Here is a 15,783-nt window from a genome sequence, read left to right as displayed (position 1 = left end):
CTTTGCATGTTTTCATGATAATTCAAATAAAATATCTACATTATTATTATTTTTTTAATCATAGGGTCTAACATTACAACTAAGCAATATAAAGGAGAAATATTTTCCCAATATTTTTTCACTTTAATTTCCATTACATCAACAATGTTTTTAGATCTTGGATCATTTCTATATATATTTTACAAAACATCCACTAATTATAAATAATTAATTAACTAATATGCTTGATGTTGGATAATAAATACCAAAAAATAAATTGGTATCTTATACTTTAGATTGAGTGCCAATTTAGTAATCGAACTTTCAAAATGCAACAATTTAGTACCTACTGTTAATGGACCGTTAGTTATGTATATCACGTGACTTCATGTGCGATTTAAAACTTTTAAAAATGTCAAAATTACCCTTAAAAACTTTAAAAAATGTCAAAAATATCATGTGACCTCACATTTCATATTTTCTTGAAACAGAGCCCAAGCTCTCCACAGTCCAAACCATGACGCTCAGCCGTTTAGCATCTATAACTGCATACATGAAACTCTGGTTCTGACAAAAGCCTTCTTAAATCTAATATGAGGATGCATCAAGTTGTTTCATCCTTCGAGCAGAATTATTGACAGAAACTTAAAATTTCTATGGTTGACGTTTAGCGGAAATGTTTTTTTTTTCTTTTTGCAATTATTTTTAAATTAAATGCATGGATGGGAGACACTACAAGAAAAATCAGTTTTAGCAACAGAAAAACCGTTGCTAAAGGTTATAGCAATGGTTTTTGTCCATACAAGATATTGTCGTGACTAAAAGTTATAGCAACGGATATTGTAAACCGTGGTTAAAAGTATACATATAACCACGGTTTTAACTGTTGCCAATCACAACATTTTTTGCAATGGTTTTATAATGTACCCTTGCTACAAATCAAGTTAGCAACGGGTTTGTCCGTGGCTAAATGTGTATAAATAGTTGGCAATAGCAACGGTTGTATTATGTACCGTTCCTAAAAATTAAGATAAAAACGGGTCTGTCCGTGGCTAAATGTGTATGAACAGTTAGAAAAGAAACAGTTTTAGATAAAAACCGTTGCTACTAATGACACGTTTAACAACGGTTTTATTAGACCGTCGCTAAAAGTGTTTTAATTTTTAATTCAATAATTGGATGGTTACCTTTGCAACTTTAGAAAAAAAATTGCTCACCTGAATCTGTATTTGTATGATGGATATATTTACAAATAAAATCTTTACACATTTACTCAAAATATCCATAGTAATCTTTATTTAATATTCACATTTACACAAGGGCTTACCTCCCTGGTCACATTTACACAAAATAGAAAGAGCAACACTATCTTAGAATACAAAACAAATCTATATATGAATCCTTGGTCTAGGAGCCCTCCAGTCAAGGGCTTACCTCCCTGCTCCATCTCTAGCAAGTGGCAAGTGCATCAGTCAAAGAATCATGTTTAATTACCAAAACACCCTTGCCATATGCTAGTATAAATACCCACTTATGCAGTTAATCACCTAGCCCTGATCGAATGCCTAGGCACCATAGTGACTATTTGAAAACACTAAGCCATAGAGTCACTGATAAGGCATCTAGACATGTTTCACCCCAAATGGTAAAGAAGTAACATGGTGGCATTATCTAGAAGACAGAAAGGTTTTGAATGATGTTAAACCACCTTTGCGATCAACTTATTTCTTGATCATTAGTAATAAGTTGGTTCTACTCATGCAAATAAGTCTGATAATTAGGACTTCTAGTTATGTTGGTTCTACTCTCAGATGAAAGATATCCAAAGGTGAACCCAAAAGGAAGTTGTGGTTATTGAAAATTATGGTGTAACATTGAACCACATGCCATTGGTATAATGCCCATCCACTAAATTGGTGTAACAGACTTTCTGTGCAAAATAATGGCAATATAAAAACATAAAAATCAAACACAAATCTGATTATTTAAAAACAAAGAATCAGACACCTTTAGCTTTTTTTTGGACAAGTCAGACACCTTTAGTTTAGTATGTTAGAAGAATACCTTTGCTTCTGGTGAAATGTGCTCTATCATTGAGCGCATTATCCATCCAGGGTTTTTGGATACAACAAAACATTGGCTAATGCCAAAGCACCTGCCAAACTTATTACAACTTTGCACATTATTAGTATAGGCCAATATTATCCTTGGTTATGTGTCTATGGGAGTTTTCTCTCACCAACAAAAAACCCATGTAAACACAGGTTTTTTTGTTCAAAGTGTATTTTTTCCTTGGTAAACAATTATTGTAGTTTTTCTGACCCATAGGTTCTTTAATTTTCTTGCTTCATCATAAAGAAAATAAGATGATTCATTGGTATACCATATGTATGTGCTTATCAGAATTCCTTCAGTCCTAATGACCTAGCATCTTGTTATCATTTCAAATTAGATGATCCATTAATTTGGTTGGAAAAAGTATTATAAATGGACAAGCATTTTATTTTCATAGGAGATTAGGAATCAATGTGGGAGAGAAGAGTGACAGAGAGGTGGAGTTCATACCTCCTTGACTAAATCCACAGAGGAAAACATTCTTAGGGTTTGTGCCAAAACCTATTTCCTTGTCTATCATTGCATGCACATTTTGCACTGCTTTAAGTACACCACTTTCATCTTTGGGAGATTCCTGGTTAGAAGCAAATCCAATTACACTACTGCATAAGTGGCATGTAAACTGAAAATCAGATGACAGATCCATAGTTCCATATATAGATCATATCATATCATCTTATCAACAATTAACAAAGCCATATACTACTACATATGTATGGGATGGGACTATAGTTTGAAATTCTGCTTAAAGAAGATTTTTGAAGATCAGTAAGAACATTTTCATACATTTCTCATTTACTAACATGATGAGGATGTCAGAAAGTCAGGGGCTAAGTTTGTTTTCTATTATGCTTCTTGTATCTTTAACTTAAAAACTGTTAAAAGGATAAATTTATAAAAAAAAAAACTAAACATGTATCACCATATGTGATATAATACTCACTTGAGTGGAGCTCAGGGTCCATTTCCAGCAAGTGGAGAAGGACAAAAAGGTCAAGGTTTCAATCTCCTCTATATAATTTCTGCAATGAAAGAATATTGATTCTACAACAAACTCAATGATCCTCATCCAACATAATGCTCAAAAATTAAACTAAGTTTTGAATTCATCCAAAATTTCAGTTCATTCAGACAATTTAACATTGATGGCTAAGAAATATGCAAACTATCAACAATATAAGAAAGCATGATCCTCATCAGCACCTAAGCCAATTAAATACCAAAGTACAAGGAGAATTTCCCTCAAATGGTCAATTATCATTTAAATAAGCCAATAACTTTACCTATGAATAATTCTTGACTTTTCCCCATAGGGTTTCACCAAAACACAAGCTCCACAGACAATGGTGATTGTCCTTTGCCAAAATCATCTTCACAGTCTCTAGCTAGACGAAAGTTACAAACCCAAACATCTTTTTTTTTGTTGGCAAGGAATCATAATATCTTGAAGAGGGTTAAAGCTCCTATGAAGCAAAAGTTACCAACATGAGACGATAGATCAAAACATTAGACAGTAAAATCCAAAGACTGCAACTTCAAATAATAATGGTTTTGACTTTTGAGATAAATAGATTACTTAAAGTAATTGGAGGTATATTCCTTGGTAAATGTGCTCTTTGAAGAAAAAGTCAAATAAACCTGTCGAGACCTAACAACAATGACACCTAGTCACTCCTCTCACTCCTGTATCCAAGGAATTTAGGAGCTTCTTCCGCTAAAACTAGAGAGTGTTGGCCTCATGTGGTTTGTAATCAACCATAAAAGTCTGATTAAAAGCTTATATCAACTATAGATAGAGAGTGCACCCCATTAAAGACAATAAGTTTTGTTAGACTAAAACCGGCCTTCCCATGCCTTCAGCTCTCTGTGAGGTAACCAATTTCAGTGACCAAGAGAGGTAATTTATTAGAAAAAGACTAAAAATGGAAGTCATAAATTCTAATGGTCACTTTAAATTCAGAATGGAGTTAAGCCCACCTCTCTGGGTTTGCAGTGTGAATTTTTAAAGAATTGTATTTTATTTTCTAACCAAATGTAGATGAATCTTCTACCATCTAGGAAAAATATTATTAGTTTATCCAATATAGTGAATTTTTAACATTTTATAATCAACTAAGAAGTAAATGCATGACCGACAAATTCAACGAAAATCAAAACCCTAATTCCCTCTCTTTCTTTCTTTGTATATATCTATTAATTAAATACCCACATAAAAAATCCAAATGATTAAAGCTCACATAATTCTAAAAAGTTAAATCCCACATCTTTAATTTCAAGCAGTAAAATAGTTTTTACAATGCACAATAAGCAACACCAATAAGCTTATCGGTAAAGCATAAGAAACTTACATTTTGATTGTTAATGCTTTCTTTTTGTGCTTTGACAGATCCAAAACCAAAGCCCTAACCCCATAGCGGCAAAGAACGATTCCTATAAGAAACTAATTGGTAATGCTTTCTCTGATCACTGTTTGTTTGCAAACCCCTAGTAATCAAAATAAAGATATGAGATTCTACAAAAAATAAATAAAAATATGAGAAAGGGTGAAAAGTGAGAAAAAGAGAAGGGAAAACTGTTTATGTGCAAACCCCTGTGAAAATCAACCAGCGCAAGAGAGAGAGAGAGAGAACGCGGGCAAAAATTTGGGGAAGCGCGCGAACTCCTCCTAGAGAAAACATTCTTGAATATTTTGAGGGAGGAAAACATGGGCCTACTAGTTAGCCACGGTTCCGATTGATATTCTTTGGTTAAAATAATATCAAATAGGTATTAACCACGGCCAAATTTACAAATCGTTTCAATAGATAAATTTTAAGCCACGGGCATTACACGGTAGCTAGGCCGTAGCCAGCAAAAGAGCATATAGCACCGGACAATTAAATCTGTTGTTATAGAATAACATTTAGCCTCGGTTTTTATGTCTGTTGCTAAGAAAACCGTGGCTAAAAGCCATTTTTCTTGTAGTGAGAGAAGCCATGGCGTTGTCTGGCTCTGCATTTTATTACATGCAGCAGTGAGGGGTTGCTGGATCAGGGCCGGGAGCACAGACTGGGTTACATGGACCACCGGGCATTCGCCCGCTAACTGGTCCTACTATGCCAATGCAATCAAGTATTGGTGGCAGTTCAGTTGGATCGGCATTCCAAGTAGAGTCTTCGTCTACGATGTATCAAGTCGTTTCCTCCTTCGCAGGCTACTGCGAACGGTGGAGGGGTAATTCCTGAAGATATCGTTGGGGAGACTGATGAGGCAGCGATGGTTTCAGGAAACCCATTTTCTTTCGCTTCTTCTGCAACTTCACAACTTGTGATGGAGAGGATTTTATCACAGTCGGTAAGATACGATAACAGAACACAGAGAGGTGGATGGGGAAGCTGGTGTTCCTGTATTTTTGAATCTAGGTTTTCTTGCATCATGATCCCCATCTACATTTTGTTAAGAAATTATTCTCGCTCTTTTTGATTCTGTTACTTTAGGTGTTTTGTTTTATTGTAACTAGGGTTGTCAATTGGACTGGATTTTGTCCAATCCGATCCAGTCCAGTGTGAGTCCATAACAAATGGACCAGGTCCAATCCAATCCAATGAATATTTTGGACAATTTTAAATTGGTCCAATTCAATGTTTGGATTGTCTAATCTGGACAAATTCGTTTTAATTTATATTGGTTTCAACCCAAACCTGGTCATTGACACCTGTATTCTTATCTTATATCAATGGACTAGATTTTAGCTTAATCCAATGCAATCCAATATAAATTTATTACTGACGGATTGGATCCAGTCCAATCTAATGAATATCTTGGACCGGATTGGTCCAATCTAATATATCTTGTTAATCCATCCAATCCGTCCAAATTGATTTTGGATTGACCGGGGTCCAATCCAAAACTGGTCCATTGACACCCTTAATTGTAACTTTGTTTTTTACTTCTTGGGTCAATGCGTGCTTTGGCTCGTTTGGAGTGATTGCTTGTATGATGATGGGGCTCCATTTTGTCTGTGGCCTTTGATTTTCTTGTATAAACTTGAGAAACTGAGATTTCCCCCTCGAAACAATTATCTGTTGTTGGTTTCTAAGATTTTTTTTTGTTATGCTTTTTATTTATTTTATTTTTTTCGATTCTGGCTACTAGGGCTACTATTAATTTTCACTTAGGCTGCGTTTATTTCCAATGCAAATGCAAATATGTACCATGCATTTTTGGACTCGTCCCGATTCATGAGTGCAAAGTCGGTTCAAGAATTAGTATGGTTTTTGCACTCTTCTCGTTTGTTTGGAATTTATATAAATCAGGGCACAAATTTGTTGTCGTTTGTTTGAAATCGATGCAAACTATGAGAGCACTAACTACCTAGTGTGCTTTTTCCAATAATAACCACCAGTCTAGGTGCAAGAAATTTGGACCGTCCATTGTTACAACCATAGTGATAGCAAATGTGCATGTGAGCTCGGCCTAATATTGTTTCAGGCTAATCGGTCGAGCTTGCCAAAATGGTTACAGTCCTGAGTCCACAATTCAGCTAGTGGTAGCTAATCCATACCAGTCTTTCATATACGAGAGGTTTCTTCTGGTAGAAATTGGCTTAAATTAGTGTAAAGGAATCCTTACAATTTTCATGTAGGAGAGAGACATTTTCTTGATTCTATTGCAATCCTACACAAGAGCTTGCTTAGACAGTTAGAAGTTCTACACCATCATCAATTTTCTTTGAATCCATGCTCGTACATAGACTTGTTTTCCGATCCATTATCCAATTCTGCATCGACTACATCTGTGGGTAGATTAAGATGATGGGTTGGATCTCCCTCAGATTAAGATGATGTAGACTATATGGGCATACCCATATTTTGTTGAATATCAATCCATCTATTTGCTCATCTGATAACTAATATGAGAATGATAACTATATCACTCTATATTTGCTCATTTGTTGGATCTCCTTCCCATTCCTATTCAATCCATTCACATTTCATTCAAACATGAGATATTCTAACACACCCTAAACAATCCATCCACAATTCCTACTCAATCCATTCATATTTCATTGAAGGTACTGTCAGCCTTCAAACAATGATACCTGATAACAGTTTGCATTCACAATTACTAATTAATCCATTCACAAATCATTGAATGTCATGTTAGCCTTCAAACAATGAGGCCTGATAAATATAAGTGACTTGCTAACAACAGATAAATATACAATGATGAGATCAGTTTATCTGATTTGATAATGAACACAAAGGATAGCTACATGAAAACAGATGATGATATGTGGTTCCTGCTATAAGTGATCCATAATAGATGATAAAATTAGATCTGACAATGATAATTAAGTGATCCAACATGTGGTTCCTGCTCAATATAAGTGACCTGCTAATGATAATATGATAAAAAGGAATATATGAAAACAAACCCATGACCATAACAGAAGACAACAAACACACACACACACACACACACACACACCCCTAGTGTTTAGTTCAGTTGCATTTGAACCATCCCTATCTCTCTCTTTCCCTCACACATCTCCCTCCCCCCCCTCTCTCTCTTTCTCTCTCTCTCTCTCTCTCTCTCTCCCTCTCCCTCTCCCTATCTCTCTCTCTCTCATATATATATATATATATAACCTTCCAAATGATTTGGCTAATTAAACAACCACCATGCCACAATCCTAGTGAAGAATCCAATGATGCCTCCTATCAGATATGGCCTAATTGTTGATGTGGATGGTTCTGTAACCAACTTCTCAGAGGAATATGTTGTATCTAGCAGTACTTCACAATACTTAGAGTATACATCTTCAGCTTCTTCTCGACTGTTATATGAACAATAAAAATTCCCTTTGCACCCAACAACTTGCTTTTGACACTTGGGTCATGAGTCATACACACCTGGCTTTCTCCCCTTAAACACAAAATATGACTTTTTCATCCTACACACCTCATCATTTTGATAAGCTTATGTGAGTACATTGCAAAGCAACAGACAGATTATGACATACTACAAACAAAGAGATATAACAAGAAAGTTCCATTATATCAATAAGTCAAAAGTATCAGTGTATAAGTAAGTACCAAAAAGAGTGTTAAAAGCTACTATAGTTGCCACCAGCTAGTTAATATGTTTTATCAGCAAGTGCATCAACCTAAGTTATAACAAAAAAGGGTAGAAGTGTTAAAGTTCCATTGTCTAAACTTCATAATAAGAGAAGAGGTACTACTGCATTCCACCAAAACTAGTCATCTTAGATATGATGGTAGGACCATCTGAGCCCTAAATGGCTTGTCCCTCACAAGGAAAATCTTTGCTTCCTTCTCATGTTCACCTAGGTACCCAAAGACAGTGTTTCGGACTTGGATGACATACCCTTACAAGTCCATAACTTCCTTCCGTAAATGGTTTAAGAAATCCATCTTAGTCTCCACTGTAAGTGCAGGTGCAATTTTTGACATTGTAATATTCATTCTGTAAATTGCATCAATAAAGTCCTGGTTGGGCTTCGGTTTTGATCCATGCACTCTTTTTTTTTGAGTTTGAGGAACCTGCCCTCCAATTGTTGTTGGAGATTGATTGAGTGTCATCTTCACAAATGAATTCATCAACAGTCAGTGGGGTTGTTGCATCATCATTGAACTCAGGGCCATCCTCTTCTGCACCATTAACATCAGTATTACACTCAGTCACGGACTCAAACCCTACCATAGCCTTGTCACCCGTAGGCTGATCATTTTCCAAAACTGTTTGCATTTTCTCAAACATCTCCATCACCCTACCTTTAACACACAGTGCAAGTGGATTGGCTTGCATTGTAGATGGCATCATTACCAATTGCTAATTTTTAAACATTAATTAAAAAAAAACAAATATGCCACATTTACCTTGATGTAATCATCCCAAACAACTGAGTCATCTATGATTTGATTCTTGGATTCATTCCAGCCAAAGTCACTAATCTCAAGCAGCTTCTTGGCTTCCATGTATATGGGTTTTAATGTTCTCATTCTACTCTTAATATGGGGTGTTCTCATATCAATATTGAAACGGGCAATCATCTCCTTGCATACTGATGTGTATGCAAATGTTCGAAACCCCTTATCAATCTTATTACCCAATCAGCAAGTAGCTCAATCAATGCCTTGTCCATGGCATCATTCCATCTTGTCAACTTCGATCACCCTTGCTGGACATAGTTTGAGAGACAAACAACACATCCTTTCCCTTATTGCCATCCTTCCCATTACTGATAGATGTTCCTGTTGTATCTCTACTAGAGACCATCCCTGGCCAAAAGTATTCCATTTCATGCAGTAAATAAATAACACATAGACATGTACATACATTATCATAAATAAATATTGAAAATACCTCTACTAATCAACAACATAAAAGTAAGCATGTTCAATACAGAAATATGGTGTTTAAACAATATTGTTGATATATTAAACTATCTAACAAGTAAGTCATGGATATCTAATAAAACAAATAAATTGGATGTTTTAAACATTATAAGAACTGCAATCGACACAAATTGGTTCTAACAACGATGATGTGCAATTAATCCAAATACTACAACTCCTAATCATCTTCGTAGTCTCCTCTAGTCCTGAAACATGTCTGACCCAATCTGGTCCCTAAATGTGGATCACCTTGCTAGTTCATTTCTTTGTAGCCTTGGTGCAAGAGAATCTGCATTGACGCTTTCTTCAACAAATTCATCCCCATCGGATGTATTTTGTCTGTTTGCCTCACGGATCCCTTCTCAGGTGTATCGGTCATGTAGATCAACTTCCATGATATGGTTGTGAAACATACAACAAGCTATCACAATCTTGACCTATGTGTCAAAGTCAAAATGTTGTGTTGCATCAAGAATTGCCCAACGCTTCTTCAAAACACCGAAAGCACGTTTCACTGCATTTCTCAACGATGAATGTCTGTGGTTGAAAATCTCCTAAGGGGACTTCGACAATCGCCCTCATATCTCATTGAGGTGGTATCTGGTGCCTCGATAAGGTGCTAGGAAGCCTGGCATGTTTCTGTATCTGGCATCTACTAAGTAGTATTTCCCTATATTTCATTGAGTGATCATTGGCAACAAGCAATTAGTTAAGACAATGGAGTCCACTGTTCGAGTATTAGAAATGATGAAATATTAATTTAAGTTACCTTCTGGGACATGGAGTTTGCATTCCCTTCACAAGGAATCATATAGGATTGTGGCATTAGTGGCCGAACCCTCCCACCCAACCAATACATAAGTGAATTTTAAATTGAATGTCACTGCATCCATTACATTTTGTGTTGTTTTCCCCTTCCTACTACAAAACTTGCCTTGCTCCTCAACAGGCATTTTGCATTGGATATGGGTCCCATCAATTGCACCTATATAGTCCTACATTTAACTAAATTATGTTAATTTCATGATCTACGGAGGTGTTAAGGTAAAAAGTATAGTAATCCGTTACATACCTTAAAATATGGCATAAACCGGGAGTCATTCCTAATATCCGATGGTACTTGTTCTCCACTAGGTTGTATAACCAACAAAAGGTACAACCTAAGTACAACATGCAGGACTTTGTGGAAATACTAACTTACGATCTCTTGTGAGCACCCGAAGGTAACATGCATGACACTATTCCTTTCATTATGCCCTATAGAGTGCAAAAACATTGCAACTTGTTCTTCGACAAACATGTTAGTGGTTGGCCAAAGTCCACTATGGGTGACAAGTAAATGATAGAGGGAATCAAAACATGACTTTCTCATCCTAATCTGAGATAAACAAGATGACTCACTACTAAATACAGTGATAAGAAACACTCCCTTCCCTAGGCTTCTGACCTCCCGCACCCTTTGACTCACAGATTCAGTATACTATTTGACGATGACAACCACTGCAAGATATGTCATAATGGAACTAATGGCCATATTGATCTGCCTACGCTTGGCCATAGTGTCATGTGTTACCTCCATGCTTGATTGACAAGTCAAAAGAGCCCATGAGAATTATCCAATATATTTATGAAATGAATGGGTCATTATAAAAGGAAAAAGCAATGTTTAGAGTGCTATTACAATGAAAGCACTATTTAGAGTTGTAAACTTTGCACATTCAAGTTGTAAATCCTGCATCATGAGGTATCCCCCTTGCTGGATTCATTAGACCCTACCAAATTTGTGATCTATATTAAGAATTGTCAGATAAAGTTCAAAACAATTATGAACTGCAACTTCAGGTTGAAGCTTATTAGCCACTCCAAGAGTAGCCAACTGAGTTGGCTAAAGCCGATCAGATATAAACCTTAAAATTGGTGTGGGCCTGTGCAAATTGGCTTTATATAGTTTAGGGTTGGTTTCACCCTAGTTCTATCTAATCTTTACTGTGAGGGGAAAATTGAGTCATGCAACAATTATCCACTACATCTGATAAGTCAATGCTTATGTAGAAGTCTAACCATATATGATCAACCTCTATCATCTAGAAGTAGAGTTATTTTTCAATTTGTTGTTGATTCTTTACTTGTAAATTGTATGATGTATGTAATATGGATAGACCCATATCAGTATGATCTCAACCTGTACCCTAAGAATAACCCTATTAAAAAAGACACAGTCACAGATAGCAGAGTAGGTCCCCTAAGAATAACCCTATTAAAAAATTTGATCTACCACAACTAGCTTCAGTAGTAAAGAATTTTTACAAAGATAAAACCAGAGGAAAATGGGGAGTTCAGTTTAATCTTTTTCTTGCTTCCAGCTTGGCTCGAGAAGCAAGACAACTGCAGATTGTGTCTTAGGCCTAGTTTGGTTCATTACCAAGCTATCAAATTCAAGTATCATAGAATTTGAGTTTTTTCGGTTATTGCTATCATGGCTACTATTATATTTTCAGTATTCAAGTGAAGGTGCAAACAGTTGCCTGGGTACCAGTGGACCCTTAATTCAGGTCCTTCAATCCTAAAATCTTCAAAGATATAGATATCTTGGGACATATCCATGTTGGAACATATCTGTGTAATGATCCAACAAACAACAAGAATTGGCTCTATCCATGCCTCCCCTAGCCAAATTGGCAGCAAGTGGAACAAGATGTTTACATCAGCAGCCAACCCACTCTAAACCTCCCCCTCCTTAATACTTCACCTTCATACACTAGATCCAAACATCAAAATCATATGAAGATGGAAAGGGACTTTTCTAATGCAATGGACTGGTATTAAAAAATGCATCTTATTTGGTAGGGGCTAGACTGTCTAGCTTTATAAAAATGCATCAGTTTCTCTTTCAAGGAGGTAAAGGAAGAAGAAAAGAGTAAATTGGTTGGTAATGTTTTCAGTAATGTTGCTCCAAACTATGATATGATGAATGATTTAATGAGTGTTGGATTACATAGATTGTGGAAAGATAGGTTAGATCCTTTATGAAGACCTAGATATGCATCATTAGTCCTTAATTTATAGTGGTATATCCATTAGTTTGTTTGCATATTTTTATATTTCTTTCTTAATTTTTTTCCAGATTGGTTTTCAAACTCAGTCCATTTCTTGGAATGGAATGGACTAGATGTTGCTGGTGGGACAAGTTAGCTTTGTGCAGCCATTTTGGTAGACAAATTAAAAGATTTATACAAAGGCTACAAAGATCACGCAGAGGAAAAAAAAACTATTCTTTGGGTTGTAGTGAAACAAAACATTGAACAAATTCTCAATTACCTTTCTAAAGTAACTCATGGGTTGTAGTATTGTCAATGTGCTTAGATAAAACTTGAACAAATTCTCAATAACCCAGTGTTGCTAATATGCTTAGATAAAACTTGAACAAATTCTCAATAACCCAGTGTTGCTAATATGCTTAGATAAAACTTGAACAAATTCTCAATAACCCACTGTTGCTAATGTGCTTAGATAAAACATGATGCATTGTCATCCCAAATATCTAATTTATCATTGGCCCAAACTTTTTAATTTAATTTGGAAATAATTGGGTACAAGGAACCATGAGTAAAGCTGCATGAACCAATTAAATATTGCATTATTTTTAGTATAAGTCAATTTAATATTGCATTATTTTGAACACTCAATCTCTCCCTTCAATCCCTTAAAGAATGCATGGCATTAGAGCCCAATACCCTGGCTTGTCCACCAAATGAAGCCATCAGTTTGGAGATGCAGATCCTAATTGCCAGGTTCATTGTTAGTACTTAGTTTCATAATCTTTTATGTCACAAAAATTAGAATAAGGAAAAAGAAAGGCCCTACAGGGGTCTTTGACTAATTGTAGCAGAGACCGGATCACATATTCAAAGGAAAATATCATACATATACCTTCAAATGAAAATATCACATATTCAAGAATATATCTTCATCAAACAAGAATAATAACATAAAAAATGATTAATTAGGAAGCAGAGTAACAAAGAAGAAGAATTTCACTGTGCACGTACTAGATTGTTGAAGATGTGTAAACTTGGCTAGGTCTGAGAAAGAATCAACAAGAAAATGATGAAAACCTTTATTAGTCGAAGCAAAATACCAGATCTGTAAAGCTCAAGACAAATCTAACTTTACCTTGTGTAGATCGAAGTGAAGATCTTCAACCTCCTATCAGATCGGCAGGAACCCCGCAACCAAACGACATGAAAACATAAAAATAGCAAAACACAAGTAAAAAAAAAACACAAGATACTGATTGCCGATCACCGACGACCATGCCTTGGTCAGAGATGGAGGTGAGAAAGTACCGTTAGAAGGCGGTTGGGGGGCGGTGGCGCAAGAAATCTCCTCTCACCCAAAATTGCTATTTTTCTCACACAATCGAAAGCAAATGCATACCCTAATTACATCGTCAAGTGAAGAGAGCAAGATTGCATCGAAAAAATCGATGCAATAATGCACTCTTCGATCGATACAATCATGTCAGAAAATACAGTTTTGCACTCATTTTCGATACATATATGTATCGCAAACAAACGCTTGCAAACGCGAACTAGAGTACATAAATACCCCGGTTCGACGTTTGTATCATAAACAAATGCAATCTTAGTAATTTGAGCAGTGTTTTCCCTATTCGTGCGTGGGAGGAACCTCTCCAATGGCAGAGCTGTCTCGCACGCTGAAGCTATCATTGAAAACCAAAAAATGGGAAAAGGCAGTATACAGAAATAGAAAACATATTCTCTCTATCAAAACCTAAGAGATTGTCTTATGGCGTAGCGAGTTAAAAAAATTTTGATGGTTGATGTTTGATAAAGAAAATTTGATGATACTTGAAGGGCATTTGTGTATTTTCTCATGACACTTAACGGTTGGTTAACGGTAGGTACTAAATTGTCGCATTTTTAAAATTTGGGTACTAGATTATCGCGTTTTAAAGTTTGGATATTAAATTGGCACTCAACCTAAAGTACAGGGTACCTATCGGGAATTTTCCCTTTTTTATATTTTTTCCTTTGTTGAATTGATGTCATAAATGTTTAAATTCGTGTTTTCTTGTTCTAGAGGTTCTAATATACATAAGGCAATTTCTAATTTTTAAAATGTGGTGAAATAATATTTAAAGCTTCATGTACATATAAATTTGAAATATAACATACACATCTAATAAGAAATAATTTTCCATTTAAAATACTTACAATAATTGTTAGGCCAGTATGTGTCCATTTACATCTTGTAAAACTTAAAATTCTTTTGTGCAAAAGACATGTTTCATCAATAAAATGCCTTATGACAAATATAACTAATATTATATTTGAAAGTCTAAATATAAAAAATAAGTGCAACTCTAGAATTAAGATTTGATATACAAATTAAATCTTGTTCATATAAATAAAAGATTTTTAAAGCATACACTCTTATAATATTTCTAGAGACTTTTTTAAATTGAGGATTTATAGATTGTTGTAAAAATTTTTTAAGCTTAGGATCTTTAACTAATAAAAAGGGTTGTTTAGCAGGTGCAACATGTTTTGCTAATTCCTACCTCATTTTTTCTTGTGAATAATGAAAGTTGACAAAAAAAAACCTACATGCGATTTGTGTTTGGTTTTCATCATCATTTTTCTCAAATGTGTCACAATGCATCTAGTCAAATGGTTTGAAGTGCCTTTCCCCTTGCATTCAAAGCAAGCAAATGTTTCTATAGGCTTTCTTGTAGTGTACTTTTTGTCCTTGTTTTTAAGATTCTTAGAATCTTCTTGAAAGTAGAGCAACTTCCTCGTCATTGTCACTGCAATCTTCAATTTCTGTCTTCAATTGCAGAACTTTTGAGGGTAATGTTCTTATTATTGTTGCCCTCTTCTTCTTTCACTTTTAGTCTCATCTTATAGGTGAGAAGAAATCCAATTAGCTCATCCATTTGCATGGAACTCAAATTCCTAGATTCTTGAATGGTTGAGACTTTGATTTCCCATTCTTTAGGAAGAGATGCTAAAATCTTTCTCATTTTATCTTCCTCGAGAGGATTTCCTGGGGGATTTGAGTCCATGCACAATATTTGTGGATCTTGTAAACATGCCGGTGATGGTTTCATGAGGTTTCATCTTGAATAACTCATAAGCATGCACTAACATGCTAATTGTGAACTCCTTTACTAAATCGGTTCCCTCGTGGATTACTTCTAAGGTTCTCCAAATTTCTTGGACTATTTCACATGCTAAGATCTTATTGAACTCATTTCCATCTAAAG

At 35.4% G+C, this 15,783-nt stretch overlaps 1 long non-coding RNA gene across 3 annotated transcripts; it reads right to left on the bottom strand.

Annotated features, from left to right (window-relative positions):
• Window positions 1–1,247: 1,247 nt before the first annotated feature.
• On the bottom strand, window positions 1,248–6,147 carry LOC104600976 (uncharacterized). Of its 3 annotated transcripts, XR_016084211.1 has the most exons (5): window positions 4,683–6,147; window positions 4,443–4,578; window positions 3,378–3,557; window positions 3,038–3,116; window positions 1,248–2,668 (listed from the first exon to the last, which is right to left on the bottom strand). It is a non-coding gene; the product is annotated as an uncharacterized LOC104600976 (long non-coding RNA). The 3 variants fall into 3 exon arrangements; XR_016084210.1 differs by lacking the exon at window positions 3,038–3,116 and having other exon boundaries at window positions 1,248–2,696; window positions 4,683–6,140; XR_735804.3 differs by lacking the exon at window positions 3,038–3,116 and having other exon boundaries at window positions 4,683–6,140.
• Window positions 6,148–15,783: the final 9,636 nt, after the last annotated feature.

The sequence above is a fragment of the Nelumbo nucifera genome, chromosome 3, assembly GCF_055504915.1.
Source record: "Nelumbo nucifera cultivar China Antique chromosome 3, China Antique-T2T, whole genome shotgun sequence".
Classification (NCBI taxonomy): domain Eukaryota; kingdom Viridiplantae; phylum Streptophyta; class Magnoliopsida; order Proteales; family Nelumbonaceae; genus Nelumbo; species Nelumbo nucifera.
The sequence above is the reverse complement of the archived record's forward strand: the minus strand, read 5'-3'. Positions and strand labels throughout refer to the sequence as shown.